We start from the raw sequence: 15,306 nt of genomic DNA on the forward strand, positions 1-15,306 counted from the left end.
GACTAGGTGAATGAAACAAGGAAAGAAAAAAGAAGGTTCTCTCCACACCCTCTTTAGCCTGCGGCCACTGCCGACATGAAAAATGGGGAAAATAAATCTTAACGTATTAGAAAAATGACGTGAAATTGACCAGAAAGGTGGAACTGGATGGAGGTCATGAGCTACAATTACTTCTACTAAACTGGTGATCATACTATCATAACTACTCATGTTATCTCTGTTGATCACAGAGCAATGTCTACCAGTGTTATGACTATCACACCCCTATACTTCTACCACTGCTACTGACTCGGTCGATTTGTTATCAACTGATAATCCTGGAGCAGTTGTTAAAGAACACCTTGAATCTGATGACTGTAGAGTGTCCCATCTGTTGTGTATATGATGATCAACCTGGACTTAGTATGGATTTAGCGGAGTGGTTGAGTGGGGTAGCAAGTGTACTAGGCAACATTTCCCTCCTGTCCTATTTCACTATAACTTACAGGTCAATAAAACTTACAGTGTTTTATGACTTAAATAAAAATTTTTGCTGACCAAGTGATATATTTATACTGTGCATGTAGGTCCTGAAGACTCTGGCAACTCCTCACAATACGGCAAGTTGTTTCTAGATGAATCCTATTCGTATTGTCTTCACCCCTTGCAATATTAACAGTAATTTGTTCCATTCTGCTATAAATATGCTTGTTCTTCTGCTTCGTACTTTCATTCCATTGTTTTAATTTATGGATTCCTTCACTCATTGAAATATGTTTTCGTATCCGAATGTCTTAAAGTATAAACTCTTAAATGTTTGAATGAGATCTTGCTGAGTGAATGAGAGAGATGACCAGACAGACGTACAGACGAAGAAACAGAAAGGGGGAAGTGAATCGGATGCACGTGGGCTCTCACATGCACGTACATACACACATACACACACACACACGCACACACACACACACACACACACACACACACACACACACACACACACACACACACACACACACACACACACACACACACACACACAAGTCTGGTCAGACAAATGACTCCTGGAGTTGACAGGGTGGATAAGGACAGAATGCTTCAGAGATGTGACACAGCAACAAAGGGTCGTAACTGGAAGCTGAAAACTCAGATGAGTCACAGGGATGTTAGGAAGTATTTCTTCAACGATTCAGTTGTGAGGAGGTGAAATAGTCTGGAGAATGATGCAGGGAAGGCAGAATCCATACATATCTTTAAGAAGAGGTATGATAAAGCTGATGGAGCAGGAATGGAGCGGACCTAGCAGCGACCAGTGAAGAGGCGGGGCCAGGAGCTATGAATCGACCTCTGCAACCACAATTAGGTGATTACAATTAGGTGAATACACACACACACACACACACACACACACACACACACACATACACACACACACACATACACACACACACACACACACACACTCACACTCACACTCACACACTCACACTCTCACACACCCACTCACACTCTCACACACACACTCACACTCTCACTCACACACACATTCACACTCTCACTCACACTCTCACACCCACACTCTACATACAGACACACACAGACACACACACACACACACACACACACACACACACACACACACACACACACACACACACACACACACACACACACACACACACACACACACACACTCACAATCACTCACACACTCACATTCTCACACACATACTCACACTCTCACACTCTCACACTCTCGTACTCACACACACACACTCACACTCTCACACACACTCACACACACACTCCCACTCTCACACACACACTCCCACTCTCACACACACACTCACACTCACACACACACTCACACACACACACACTCACACACACACACACACACACACACACACTCACACTCACACTCTCACACACCCACTCACACTCACACACACACTCACACTCTCACTCACACACACATTCACACACTCACACTCTCACACCCACACTCTCACACCCACACTCTTACACCCACACTCTACACACACACACACACACACACACACACAGACACAGACACACACAGACACACACACACACACACACACACACACACACACACACACACACACACACACACACACACACACACACACACACACACACACACACACACACACACACACACACACATATGCAACAGGCCTAGTGTCTAATCGACTTGTACCTAGGACAAAATGGTAACTAACACACACATATTCTTGGACTGCAAGAAGGCGTTTGACACAGTTCCACACAAGAGATTGGTGCAAAAACTGGAGGACCAAGCAGGGATAACAGGGAAGGCACTACAATGGATCAGGGAATACTTGTCAGGAAGACAGCAGCGAGTCATAGTACGTGGCGAGGTGTCAGAGTGGGCACCTGTGACCAGCGGGGTCCCACAGGGGTCAGTCCTAGGACCAGTGCTGTTTCTGGTATTTGTGAACGACATGACGGAAGGAATAGACTCTGAGGTGTCCCTGTTTGCAGATGACGTGAAGTTGATGAGAAGAATTCACTCGATCGAAGACCAGGCAGAACTACAAAGGGATCTGGACAGGCTGCAGACCTGGTCCAGCAATTGGCTCCTAGAGTTCAATCCCACCAAGTGCAAAGTCATGAAGATTTGGGAAGGGCAAAGAAGACCGCAGACGGGGTACAGTCTAGGGGGCCAGAGACTACAAACCTCACTCAAGGAAAAAGATCTTGGGGTGAGTATAACACCAGGCACATCTCCTGAAGCGCACATCAATCAAATAACTGCTACAGCATATGGGCGCCTAGCAAACCTCAGAACAGCATTCCGACATCTTAATAAGGAATCGTTCAGGACCCTGTACACCGTGTACGTTAGGCCCATATTGGAGTATGCGGCACCAGTTTGGAACCCACATCTAGCCAAGCACGTAAAGAAACTAGAGAAAGTGCAAAGGTTTGCAACAAGATTAGTCCCAGAGCTAAGAGGTATGTCCTACGAGGAGAGGTTAAGGGAAATCATCCTGACGACACTGGAGGACAGGAGAGATAGGGGGGACATGATAACGACATACAAAATACTGAGAGGAATTGACAAGGTGGACAAAGACAGGATGTTCCAGAGATTGGACACAGTAACAAGGGGACACATTTGGAAGTTGAAGACACAGATGAATCACAGGGATGTTAGGAAGTATTTCTTCAGCCACATAGTAGTCAATAAGTGGAATAGTTTGGAAAGCGATGTAGTGGAGGCAGGATCCATACATACCTTTAAGCAGAGGTATGATAAAGCTCACGGTTCAGAGAGAGTGACCTAGTAGCGATCAGTGAAGAGGCGGGGCCAGGAGCTCGGACTCGACCCCCGCAACCTCAACTAGGTGAGTACAACTAGGTGAGTACACACACACACACACACACACACACACACACACACACACACACACACACACACACACACACAGTTAAAGGAAGTACAAAGGTTTGCAACAAGGCTAGTCCCAGAGCTCAAGGAAATGCCGTACGAGGAAAGGTTGAGGGAAATTGGACTGACGACACTGGAGGACAGAAGGGTCAGGGGAGACATGATAACGACATACAAGATACTGCGGGGAATAGACAAGGTGGGCAGAGTTAGGATGTTCCAGAGAGGGGACACAGAAACAAGGGGTCACAACTGGAAGCTGAAGACTCAGACGAGTCACAGGGACGTTAGGAAGTATTTCTTCAGTCATAGAGTCGTCAGGAAGTGGAATAGCCTAGCAGGAACCATACATAGTTTTAAGAAGAGGTATGACAAAGCTCAGGAAACAGAGAGGGAGAGGACCTAGTAGCGATCAGTGAAGAGGCGGGGGCCAGGAGCTGAGTCTCGACCCCTGCAACCACAATTAGGTGAGTACACACACACACACACACACACACACACACACACACACACACACACACACACACACACACACACTCACGCTGACACAACACTGTTGTGATCTGAAACTTCTGACCTGAGAAGGAATATGAGGACGTCTTAATGTAGTGACCAGGAACAAAATTAAAACGGAGATAAGCATAAACCAACATATTTCTCAGAGACTGAGAGAAGCTTGTGATGACGTATCAGTCAGACTTAGACCATTTACAAGTCACAAGAGTGAGAAAGCAAGTATATAAGAGAGGGAGACAGGAACAGGATAGAGATAGAGAGAGAGAAAGAAGTGAAGTAGAGGTAGAGGTAATGCTGATAATGGAAGTAGTAGTAGGACAACAGTGAGGAAACGTAATGAAGTTGAAGAAAATGAGGAAATGTAAATAATTCATAACAGTAATCACTATAAGACAAGTAATTATTATTATTATTATTATTATTATTATTATTATTATTATTATTATTATTATTATTATTATTATTATTTTGTTGCATTTACATGGAAGCGTTAAACCAGTAGGAATCATACAGCGTTTAATAAATGAGAAATAGTTCTGTTTGATCCGTGGAAATGAATGGTAGCTTCAATTCTATGGATTAAGAAGTCGTTCTCATCACCAACACAGGGCAGATTTGAAAACAGAATTTAGACAAAATAACACTTAATTGATACAAAAAATCCAAGAAACCCTACATCACAGGAATGGGGAATGTGGTGAATGACCACTTTTATTCAACTTAGGCGGACGGTCCATCTTAGGATGGAGGAGAGCTTTGTTGGGAGGGGACAGAGGGTGGATGGATGATGGGGGGGGGAGACAAGATATGTTAGCTAGTATAGGTAAGTGTTCCCTACGAATGACTGATGCAACACGTTTTCTCTTACGTATAATATAATATAAACACTCAGTCACATCAGTTGAATAACGCAGGTTAGGGAGAGAGGTGGAAGAATGCATTACCTAGGTAATTCATAAACTATTTATTATGGTTAATATTACATTTCCCTGCAATATTACGACGTATATTGTTTATAAGTACTCGTGGATGGTCACGGTGTGACTGATAAAACACTGGTTAAATGTGTTTACTTCTGGGTTTGGTGAACTAGGAGTGGACATTTTGTGTTCTTCCATATACACATTTAAGCCCCTTCCCTCCAAACAGTTTATGGCGGATACCCAAACTTGTACTAACAATAATACTGTTGTACTGTATTAATAGTATTGAAAATAAAAATTATATTAGTATCAATAGTAATAATAATTAGAGGGTGTGGTAGGTACGTTTGGGGTGTCAGGTGTAAACGATAATGGATAGCCTTTGATTGAACTTTGCGTAGAAAAGGATTTAGCTATAAGTAATACATATTTTATGGAAAAAAGAATAAGTATACTAGATAATATATAGATCGCAGTGACAGTAGTTTGTTGGACTATGTATTGGTATTTAAAAGAATGCTGGGTATACTTCATGTTTATAGAGAGGCCACAGTTAGATTAATTTTTAGTTGTAGCTACAGTGAGAGTAAAAGGTAGATGGAAGGTAAGGAGAACAGAATCAACAGGTAAAAGAGAAGCGAAGGTTTATAAACTAAAGGAGGAGGCGGTTAGGGTAAGATATAAACAACTATTTGAAGAAAGATGGGCTAATGGGAGTATAGGCATGGAGGTTGAAGATGTATGGGGTAGATTTAAGAAAGTAGTGTCAGAGTGTTCAGCAGAGGGTTATGGTTACAGGAGAGTGGGTGCGAGAGAGAAGAAGAGTGCCTGGTGGAATGATGAGGTAGAGTGGTAAGGAAGAGAAAAAATTAACCTGTGAGAGATTTTACAAAGTAAAAATACTTCAAGGCAGTAGGAGTAGATGGAGAGAAAAAGAGAGGTTAAGAGAGTGGTGAAGGAATGTAAAAGGAAAGCAAATGAGGGAGTGAGTGAGATGCTGTCATTAAATTTTGCTGAGAATAAGGAAAAGTTTTGGAGAAAGTCAAGGGAACGAATGGATTTGAAGGTTAAAAATAGGAGAGGAGAGTTATTAGACGGAGAGTTAGAGGTATCGGAAAGATGGAGGGAATATTTTGAGAAATTGTTAAATGTTGATGAAGATAAGGAAGCTGTGATTTCGTGTAATGGGCAAGGAGGCATAACATCTAGTAGGAGTCAGAGCCAGCTGTGAGTGAGGGGGAAAAGTGCGTGAGGCAGTGAGTACAATGAAAGTGGGTAAAGCAGCTGGAATTAAAAACAGAAATGTTAAAAGCAGGCGTGCATATAGTTTAGGAGTGGTTAGTGTTTTTATTTAATAAATGTATGGAAGAGGGTAAGGTACCTAGACATTGGCAGAGAGCATGCATATTTCCTTTGTATGAAGGCAAAGGGGACAAAAGAGAGTGTAAAAATTATTGGGGACTAAGCCTATTGAGTATTCCTGGTAAAGAGTATGGTAGAGTTATTATTGAAATAATTAAGAGTAAGATGGAGAGCAGGATCGCAGATGAACAAGAAGGCTTTAGGATTTAGGGGATAATGTGGTAGGTGTTGCATATGTATGGAATAGGAGGTAGGCTACTGAAAGCAGTGAAGAGCTTTCACGAGGATAGTGAGGCTCAGGTTAGAGTTTGTAAGAGAGAAGGAGATTATTTTCCAGTAAAAGTAGGCCTTAGACAAGGATGTGTGATGTCACCGTGCTTATTCAATATATTTGTAGATGGGGTTGTAAGAGAAGTGAATGCTCGGGTGATGGCAAGAGGTGTGACATTAAAAGATAAACAATCTAACACAAAATGGGAGTTGTTACAGTTGCTCTTTGCTGATGTCGCTGTGCTTTTGGGAGATTCTGAAAAGAAGTTGCAGAGTTAGTGGAAGAATCTGGTAGGGTATGTAAATGAACGAAATTAATAAAAATGGACATAGGAAAGAGTAAGATGATGAGGATAACAAAAATATTAGGTAATAATAGATAGGATATCAGACTGGAGGGAGGGTGTATGGTGGAAGTGTATGTATTCAGGGGGGAGGCAAGAATCCAGATTTTTTCTTTTTTATTATCCAGTTTCAATGAAATTTTTACTGTGATTAAACAGCATTTGATACCTGCACATCGTGTTTGTAGTGACTTTTGTCCTTAAAAGATAGAAGAAAAAAATACCCTATTTTATAGAGTATAAAACTTAGTATAGAAATTAGTAAGATATACAATATTTAAAAATTAGTAAGATATACAATGTTCTAGTTGACATCAGATGAAAGATAAAGGTCTAGATAATTCTGTGACTACCTGCTTTTGAGAAAAATGTCAATAGATTAAATAATAAAAAATGTTCTAGTTTTTTTTTTAAGACTTTAGGGTGAGAAAAATCAATAAAAAAAGGTAAGGAATATCGCAAATAATATGTGCAAGAATCATGACAATCCATCAAGTAGTTTTCCCATAGCAAGTATCAAGGTCAATAACTTATTCCTGAGAAAAAGAAATTCCATTTTCTATAAAACTCTACGGTCGCGGTGCACCAAACTTCGGCGCACCACACATCTGCACTCTTGACAGCAGCCCACAGGCGACTTAGCAGCTCTCACTCTTCAGATGCCAACATAATATGTGTGTGAGCAAAGTTTCGCAGAAAAATGTGCCCATTACTAAGCACTCATGGCACACAATAAACAGCAGATGGGATATAAAAAATGAACAATAAATTTCACCATACTTAATGGTTAACAAAAAGGCCCAATACTGTGACTGGAACAATACACAAATAACCCACACTATTGATGTGATGTGCACCCTTCACTCTGGCTCCACTATATAGATGACATCTTTGCTCTTTGGCTTCATAACTCTTGCCTCTTCCAACCATTTCTTGATGCCCTTAATAATCTTGCCCCTTCCATTAAGTTTAAAGCTGAATGGAAATCTAATTTCTTGCTTTTGTTCCTTGATGATCATGTCCACTGCTCAGATACAATTTTTGCTTTTTCCATATAAGGCAAGCCTATGCACAGTGGCATGTACATTCACTACTTTTCTTATCATGCTTCCTTTGTCAAGAAAAGTGTTCTTATTTCCCTCTTTCTCCATGCTCTCTGCATTTTTGATTCTCAGTTCCTTGAATCAGAAATTTTCACTCTTCGTAATTCATTTTCCTGTGTTGGCTACCCTTCTCACTTCATAGACTGCCGTTTCACGTGATTAACGGATTTTCTTCTCTCCCAGACTCCCTACTCCTGGGAGCTTTCCTGTCCTCTGCCTTCCCTATATTTCTAGTCTTTCTAATCTCAGCAACTCTCTCCGTTTCGTAGACATCAAACTTACTTTTCACCAGACTAACACTCTTTGCACCACTCTAGTTCATATCTCTTCTCTCTATATAGATTCTCTTGGTGTCTACTCTATTTCTTGTTCCTCTTGTCCTCTTCAGTACCAAGGAGAAACTGGGCATTCTCTTTCTGACAAACTCAGGGAGCACAAAAGTAGTATCAGGCTTGCGACACCAGCAATGCTCTTTTCTGTCATGTCAGAGATCACAATCATCCTATTGACTGGTCTTCTGCTAAAACTGTCTACCCTACTTCTAACTTTCGCAGTCACTGTCTGATTGAATCCTTCCTTATACACAACTTTCCTTGTATGACTCTTAGCCCTGGCTTTGACTCTGTAGATGCCTTCCTTTCCCATAACATTGTAAAATGCTCCAAACTTCAGAACACCCAAGACTGAACCTGATTCTTTTTTTCCCCTTCCCCCTCTTCCCTTTTCCTTTTTCCTCTTTCTCCTCTGGGTTTTCTTTCTTCTACCTTAGATGTTTGGTCCATTATTATTTTTCCCCCCTTCTGTGTTCCTGTTCCTACCTTTTGCGGGCCCCTAGATCCCATGCAGTGCTCCTCTTTCTTAGTCTTTGACTGACTCCACTGCTATTACCTTTCTTGTCCCATCCTTGTCTGTTGGCATATATATACTTCCTCCTCCCCCTTTAGTTAGTGTGACTTCGTAAATTGTCCAAGTAAGACCGAAACGTCGTCGTAAGCTCCTCTCTCCTATGTGCTGGTTATTTGTGTATACTTAAGTTTCTCATACAGGGGCACTGATTACAATGGGAGACAAAATATTGAATGAAGTGGCATATATCCAATAAGTATGAAAAGAAAGACACAAGTTTCATAACTAGCTTTCATTTAGACAAAGATATGCTCTGTTCTGAACTTAAATTGGAAGTATTGGGAAGAAGGAGGGAATGTTTTAAGAAGCTGTTAAATGATGAAGAAGAGAGGGAGGCAGTGATGTAATGTACTGGCCAGGGAAACATAACATCTTTTAAAAGCAAGGAAGAGCCGGATCTGAGTGTGGGAGAGGTCCACGAGGCATTATGTAAAATAGAAGGGGCTAAAGCACCTGGGATTAATGTGATCAAGACATAAATGTTAAAAGCAGGTGAGGATACAGTTTTTGAGTGGTGGATGCATTTATTCAATAAATGAAGGAAAGGAGTGCTTGCACAGTTCCTTTGAATAAAGGAAAAGGGGGTAAAATAGAGTTTAAGAATTATAGAGGAATAAGCCTGTTGAGTATACAACAAAAAGTGTATGGTAGAGTTAATACTGAAAAAATTAACGATAAAACAGAAAGCAGGGTTGCACAGGAGCAAGAAGTTTTTAGGAAGGGTAAGAAATATGTCGAGGAAGTGTTCACATGAAGTGAACAATATTTAGATACAAGAAAGTTTTCGTTGCAATTATGGATTTAGAAAAGGTTTATGATAAAGTGGATAGGGGAGCAATGTGGCAGGTGTTGCAAGTGGACAGAACAGGTGGTAGGTTACTTAGAGCAGTTAGGAGCTTTTATGAGGATAGTAAGGTTCAGGTTAAGGTGTGTAGGAAAGAGGAAAATTATTTTTCAGTAAAATTAGGCCCTAGGCAGAGATGCATGATGCCACCATATATATATATATATATATATATATATATATATATATATATATATATATATATATATATATATATATATATATATATATATATATATATATATATATGTATATACATATATATATATATATATATATATATATATATATATATATATATATATATATATATATATATATATATATATATATATATATATTTATATATATATATATATATATATATATATATATATATATATATATATATATATATATATATGTATATATATATATATATATATATATATATATATATATATATATATATATATATATATATATATATATATATATATATATATATATATATCTGACACCTCTGCCAGAGAGAGGCTGTGGGCATCCTGCTCTGTGATTTTGGCACAATATCGTCCAATCAAGGACACCTACCAGGATTATCATCTAGAGGCTGGTGTGTGAATATCTGCTGCTCGTGTTGGAAAGGGCCAGAAGACTCTGCATTTCGTCTCTTCCTTCAGAATCAAGAAAAGTGCTGTGTATGTGAATTCAGTGAGGGAACATAACGGTCACCTATGGGTAGGAGAGGTCGGTGAGGGGGGGCTTCATGGTGGAGGAGGAGGCGGAGGTTGAAGGGTAAAACTGTCCTCCCCTTCCCCAAACAGGCGCACATACACCGTGTGCTCGTATTACAACAATGGAGTGTTTGTTCACCGTGTGTATAGTGTATATAGTCTATAGTGTACAGTACATAGTATGTGCATGGTATGCGCATAGCATGTGTAGTGCATAGCGGTTTGTCGTTGATAGTGGGGGCTGTGCACAGAGCATAGTGGGCTTACAACACAGTTTGAGGTATGGCAGATGATGAAGCCAGCCAGCCACAGAGCCATGTGGCTGGCTGGCTTCATCATCTGCCTGGGCTTACCACACAGTTTGAGGTATGGCAGATGATGAAGCCAGCCAGCCACTGAGCCATGAGACTGGCTGGCCGCCTTCCTTCCCCTACAGATTTAAACGCTCTTCATGTCAATTTACTTTGATGCATCCTCTCTAAATGACCAAACCACATCAACAACCACTCTTCTGCCCTCTGACTAATACTTTTATTAACTCCACACCTTCTCCTAATCTCCTGACTCAGAATTTTCTGCATAATGTTTACACCACACATTGATCTTAGACAGGACATCTCCACTGCCTCCAACCGCCTCCTTGCTGCTGCATTCACAACCCAAGCTTCAAACCCATATAAGAGCGTTGGTACTACTATACTTTCATACATTCCCTTCTTTGCCTCCATAGATAACGTTTTTTGTCTCCACATATACCTTAATGCACCACTCGCCTTTTTTCCCTCATCAGTTCTATGATTAACCTCATCATTCATAAATCCATCCACCGACACGTCAACTCCCAAGTATCTGGAAACATTCACTTCTTCCATACTCCTCCTCCCCAATTTGATATCCAGTTTTTCTTTATCTAAATCATTTGATACCCTCATCATCTTACTCTTTTCTATTTTCACTTTCAACTTTCTACCTTTACACACACTCCCAAACTCATCCACTAACCTTTGCAATTTTTCTTTAGAATCTCCCATAAGCACAGTATCATCAGCAAAAAGCAACTGTGTCAATTCCCATTTTGTATTTGACTCCCCATAATTTAATCCCACCCCTCTCCCGAACACCCTAGCATTTACTTCTTTTACAACCCCATCTATAAATACATTAAATAGCCATGGTGACATTACACATCCCTACTTTTTCCGAGAAGTAGTCTCTCTCTCTTCTACACACCCTAACCTGAGCCTCACTATCCTCATAAAAATTCTTTACAGCATTTAGTAACTTAGCACCTATTCCATATACTTGCAACATCTGCCACATTGCCCCTCCATGCACTCTATCATATGCCTTTTCTAAATCCATAAATGCAATAAAAACTTCCTTACCTTTATCTAAATACTGTTAATATATATGCTTCAATGTAAACACTTGATCTACACATCCCCTACCCTCTCTAAAACCTCCTTGCTCATCCACAATCCTACATTCTGTCTTACCTCTAATTCTTTCAATTGTAACCCTACCGTACACTTTTCCTGGTATACTCAGTAAACTTATTCCTCTATAATTTTTACAATCTTTCTTGTGCCCCTTCCCTTTGTATACAGGGACTATACATGCTCTTCGCCAATCTCTAGGTACCTTCCCCTCTTTCATACATTTATTAAACAAAAATACCAGCCACTCCAACACTATATCCCCCCCTGCTTTCAACATTTCTGTCATGATCCCGTCAGTTTCAGCTGCTTTATCACCTTTCATTCTACGTAATGCCTCACGCACCTCCCCCACACTCACATCCTGTTCTTCTTCTTCACTCCTAAAAGATGGTATATCTCCCTGGCCAGTGCATGAAATTACCGCCTCCCTTTCTTTGTCGACATTTAAAAGTTCCTCAAAATATTCTCGCCATCTACCCAAAACCTCAATCTCCCCATCTACTAACTCTCCTACTCTGTTTTTAACTGACAAATACATTCGTTCCCTAGGCTTTCTTAACATGTTTAAATTTTTTTCTTATTTTCATTAAAATTTCTTAATAGTGCCTCTCCCACTCTATCATCTGCTCTCCTTTTGTACTCTCTCACCACTCACTTCATCTTTCTTTTACTCTCCATGTACTTTACTCTTCTGCTTTGTAAAAATCTCTCATATGCTAACTTTCTCTCTTTTATCACACCCTTTATTTCATCATTCCACCAATCACTCCTCTTTCCTCCTGCACTCACCCTCCTATAACCACAAACTTCTGCCCCACATTCTAATACTGCATTTCTAAAACTATTCCAACCCTCTTCAACCCCCCCACTACTCATACTTGCATCAGCCCACCTTTTTGCCAATACTTGCTTATATCTCACCCGAACCTCCTCCTCCCTAAGTTAATACACTTTCACCTCCCTCTTACTTGTTGCTGCCATTTTCCTCTTTTCCCATCTACCTTTTACTCTAACTGTAGCTACAACTAAATAATGATCCGATATATCAGTTGCCCCTCTATGAACGTGTACATCCTGGAGCCTACCCATCAACCCTTTATCCACCAATACATAATCTAACAAACTACTTTCATTATGTGCTATATCATACATTGTATATTTATTTATTCTCTTCTTCATAAAATATGTATTACTTATTACCAAACCTTTTTCTACACATAGCTGAATTAAAGGCTCCCCATTTTCATTTACCCCTGGCACACCAAATTTACCAACTACTCCCTCCACAACATTTTTACCCACTTTAGAATTGAAATCCCCAACCACCATTACTCTCACACTTGGTTCAAAACTCTCCATGCATTCACTCAACATTTCCCAAAATCTCTCTCTCTCCTCTACACTTCTCTTTTCTCCAGGTGCATATACGCTTACTATAACCCACTTTTCACATCCAACCTTTATTTTACTCCACATAATCCTTGAATTAATAATTAATGAAAGAAGAGGCACATGTCAGGTGTGCAGAGAGTTTCGAGCACGCAACAGGAATGGTCGCATTCGTGCACACAGTGGGTGTGCGGGATCACATATGCCACCAGCAGAGAGCAGCCCACAGCCTCCACAGACAGATGACAATTCCAATGGCAACCTCCTCACTTGCGATAACCTTCTGTTGGCATTCAAATCCACTGCTAACAGTACCCAATCCCACATCCCTAAAGCGGGTCGCCCATATGCAGCAGGGAAATTCACAGACCTTCTTAAGCAGGTGAATGGAGGTTCCACTAACTTAGAAGCCCGAGGCACCATCCAAGCATGGCACAACCTGATCATGTTCAGCACTGTCTGTCTTGCAGTTCCTGAGAGACGAGGCAAACTGCTAACCACGTCAGTTATCAAGGCAGAGCGCAACTACCCAAGAACGGATAATTGTGTCCCTCTGCCCCATCATCGCAGGAATCACAAAGGTAGACCCAAGAAAAGTCCCACTGAAAACGAGAAAATTTGCGCACAGGTTAGAAAAAAATTGAAGAAGGTAACACAGTGGGAGCAATCCGAATAATTACAAGTGACGACACTGTAGCCCCCAAAGATGAGACCACAGCCCAAACACACCATAACCATCAACAACAACCCTGAGGAAGACCCCATCACTGAACAATTAATTTTGCCTGAATCGGAAGTCTGTAAGGCGATTGTGTCATTTCCTGCAGGATCTGCAGGAGGTTACACTGGAATTCGACCTCAGCACCTCAAAGAGATGGTAAATCCAGTACTCGGTGCATCTGCATCACTTCTTCTCACCGAGTTAGCAACTTTCGTCAACAACTGCCTGGCTGGGCTAATCCCAGAAGAAATTAAACCTTTCTTTTTTGGAGCCTCACTGTGTGCGTTGAAGAAGAAGGATGGGGAATCAGACCCATTGTGGTTGGAAACACTCTTTGCCATCTCATTGCCAAAGCAGCAGTAAGAAACATTCGCCTAGAAGCTGCCAGTTTACTCCAGCCACACCAACTGGGCTTTGGGGTCCCACAAGGCAGTGAAGCTGCAGCTCATGCGGCAAGGGCCTACATCAGGGACCTACCAGAAGACAAGGCTGTAATCAAACTTGATTTTAGAAATGCCTTTAATATGGTAAAGAGAGATGCTGTCTTGCCAGCTGTTCGGGATCGCTTCCCCAGTCTTTTTCCCTTCATCTCAGCCGGCTACAGCAAACCCTCAATTCTTTTGTTTGGAGAACATGAAATTCTCTCATCAGAAGGTGTTCAGCAGGGTGACCCACTAGCTCCACTTCTCTTCTGCTTGGCAGTAAGAGAACTAATTTCCAGCCTACGCAGCGAGCTCAACATCTGGTACCTGGATGATGGCACTCTGGCAGGTAATGAAGAGTCCCTGGTAGGGGACCTACAACTGGTGAAAACACAGGGAGAAGACTTGGGACTCATCCTCAATCCCTCCAAGTGTGAAATCATCACAGCGAACCAGGAAATAATCAATGCTGTGCGAAGAATCCTCCCAGAAGTCTCTACTACCACTCCATCCAACAGAACTCTCTTGGGAGCACCGCTGGGTCACCAGGCCATCGACACAGTCCTCAAGGACAAATTGAATGACCTGATGAGAATGGAGGAGAGAATAAGCAATCTTGATGCCAATGATGCTCTGTATCTCCTCACAAGGTGCCTTACTATTCCAAGACTAACTTACTTCCTGAGGTGTGCACCTTCTTTTGACAACCCAACACTCGACGAATATGACGCACACCTGAGGTCAACCCTTAAGAAGGCACTGAACCTGTCACTAGAAGACCAGCAATGGGATCAGGCAACCCTCCCAGTGCGACTGGGAGGTATAGGGGTGCGCAAAGCAACGCATGTTGCTTTACCTGCTTTTCTGTCTTCGTGTTTGGCTTCCAGTGCATTAGTCAAGAAGATTGTTCCCGAACGCTTGAGAGACGTGGTAGGA

This window comes from Cherax quadricarinatus, chromosome 27 (genome assembly GCF_038502225.1).
Source record: "Cherax quadricarinatus isolate ZL_2023a chromosome 27, ASM3850222v1, whole genome shotgun sequence".
In the NCBI taxonomy this organism is placed as follows: Eukaryota; Metazoa; Arthropoda; class Malacostraca; order Decapoda; family Parastacidae; genus Cherax; species Cherax quadricarinatus.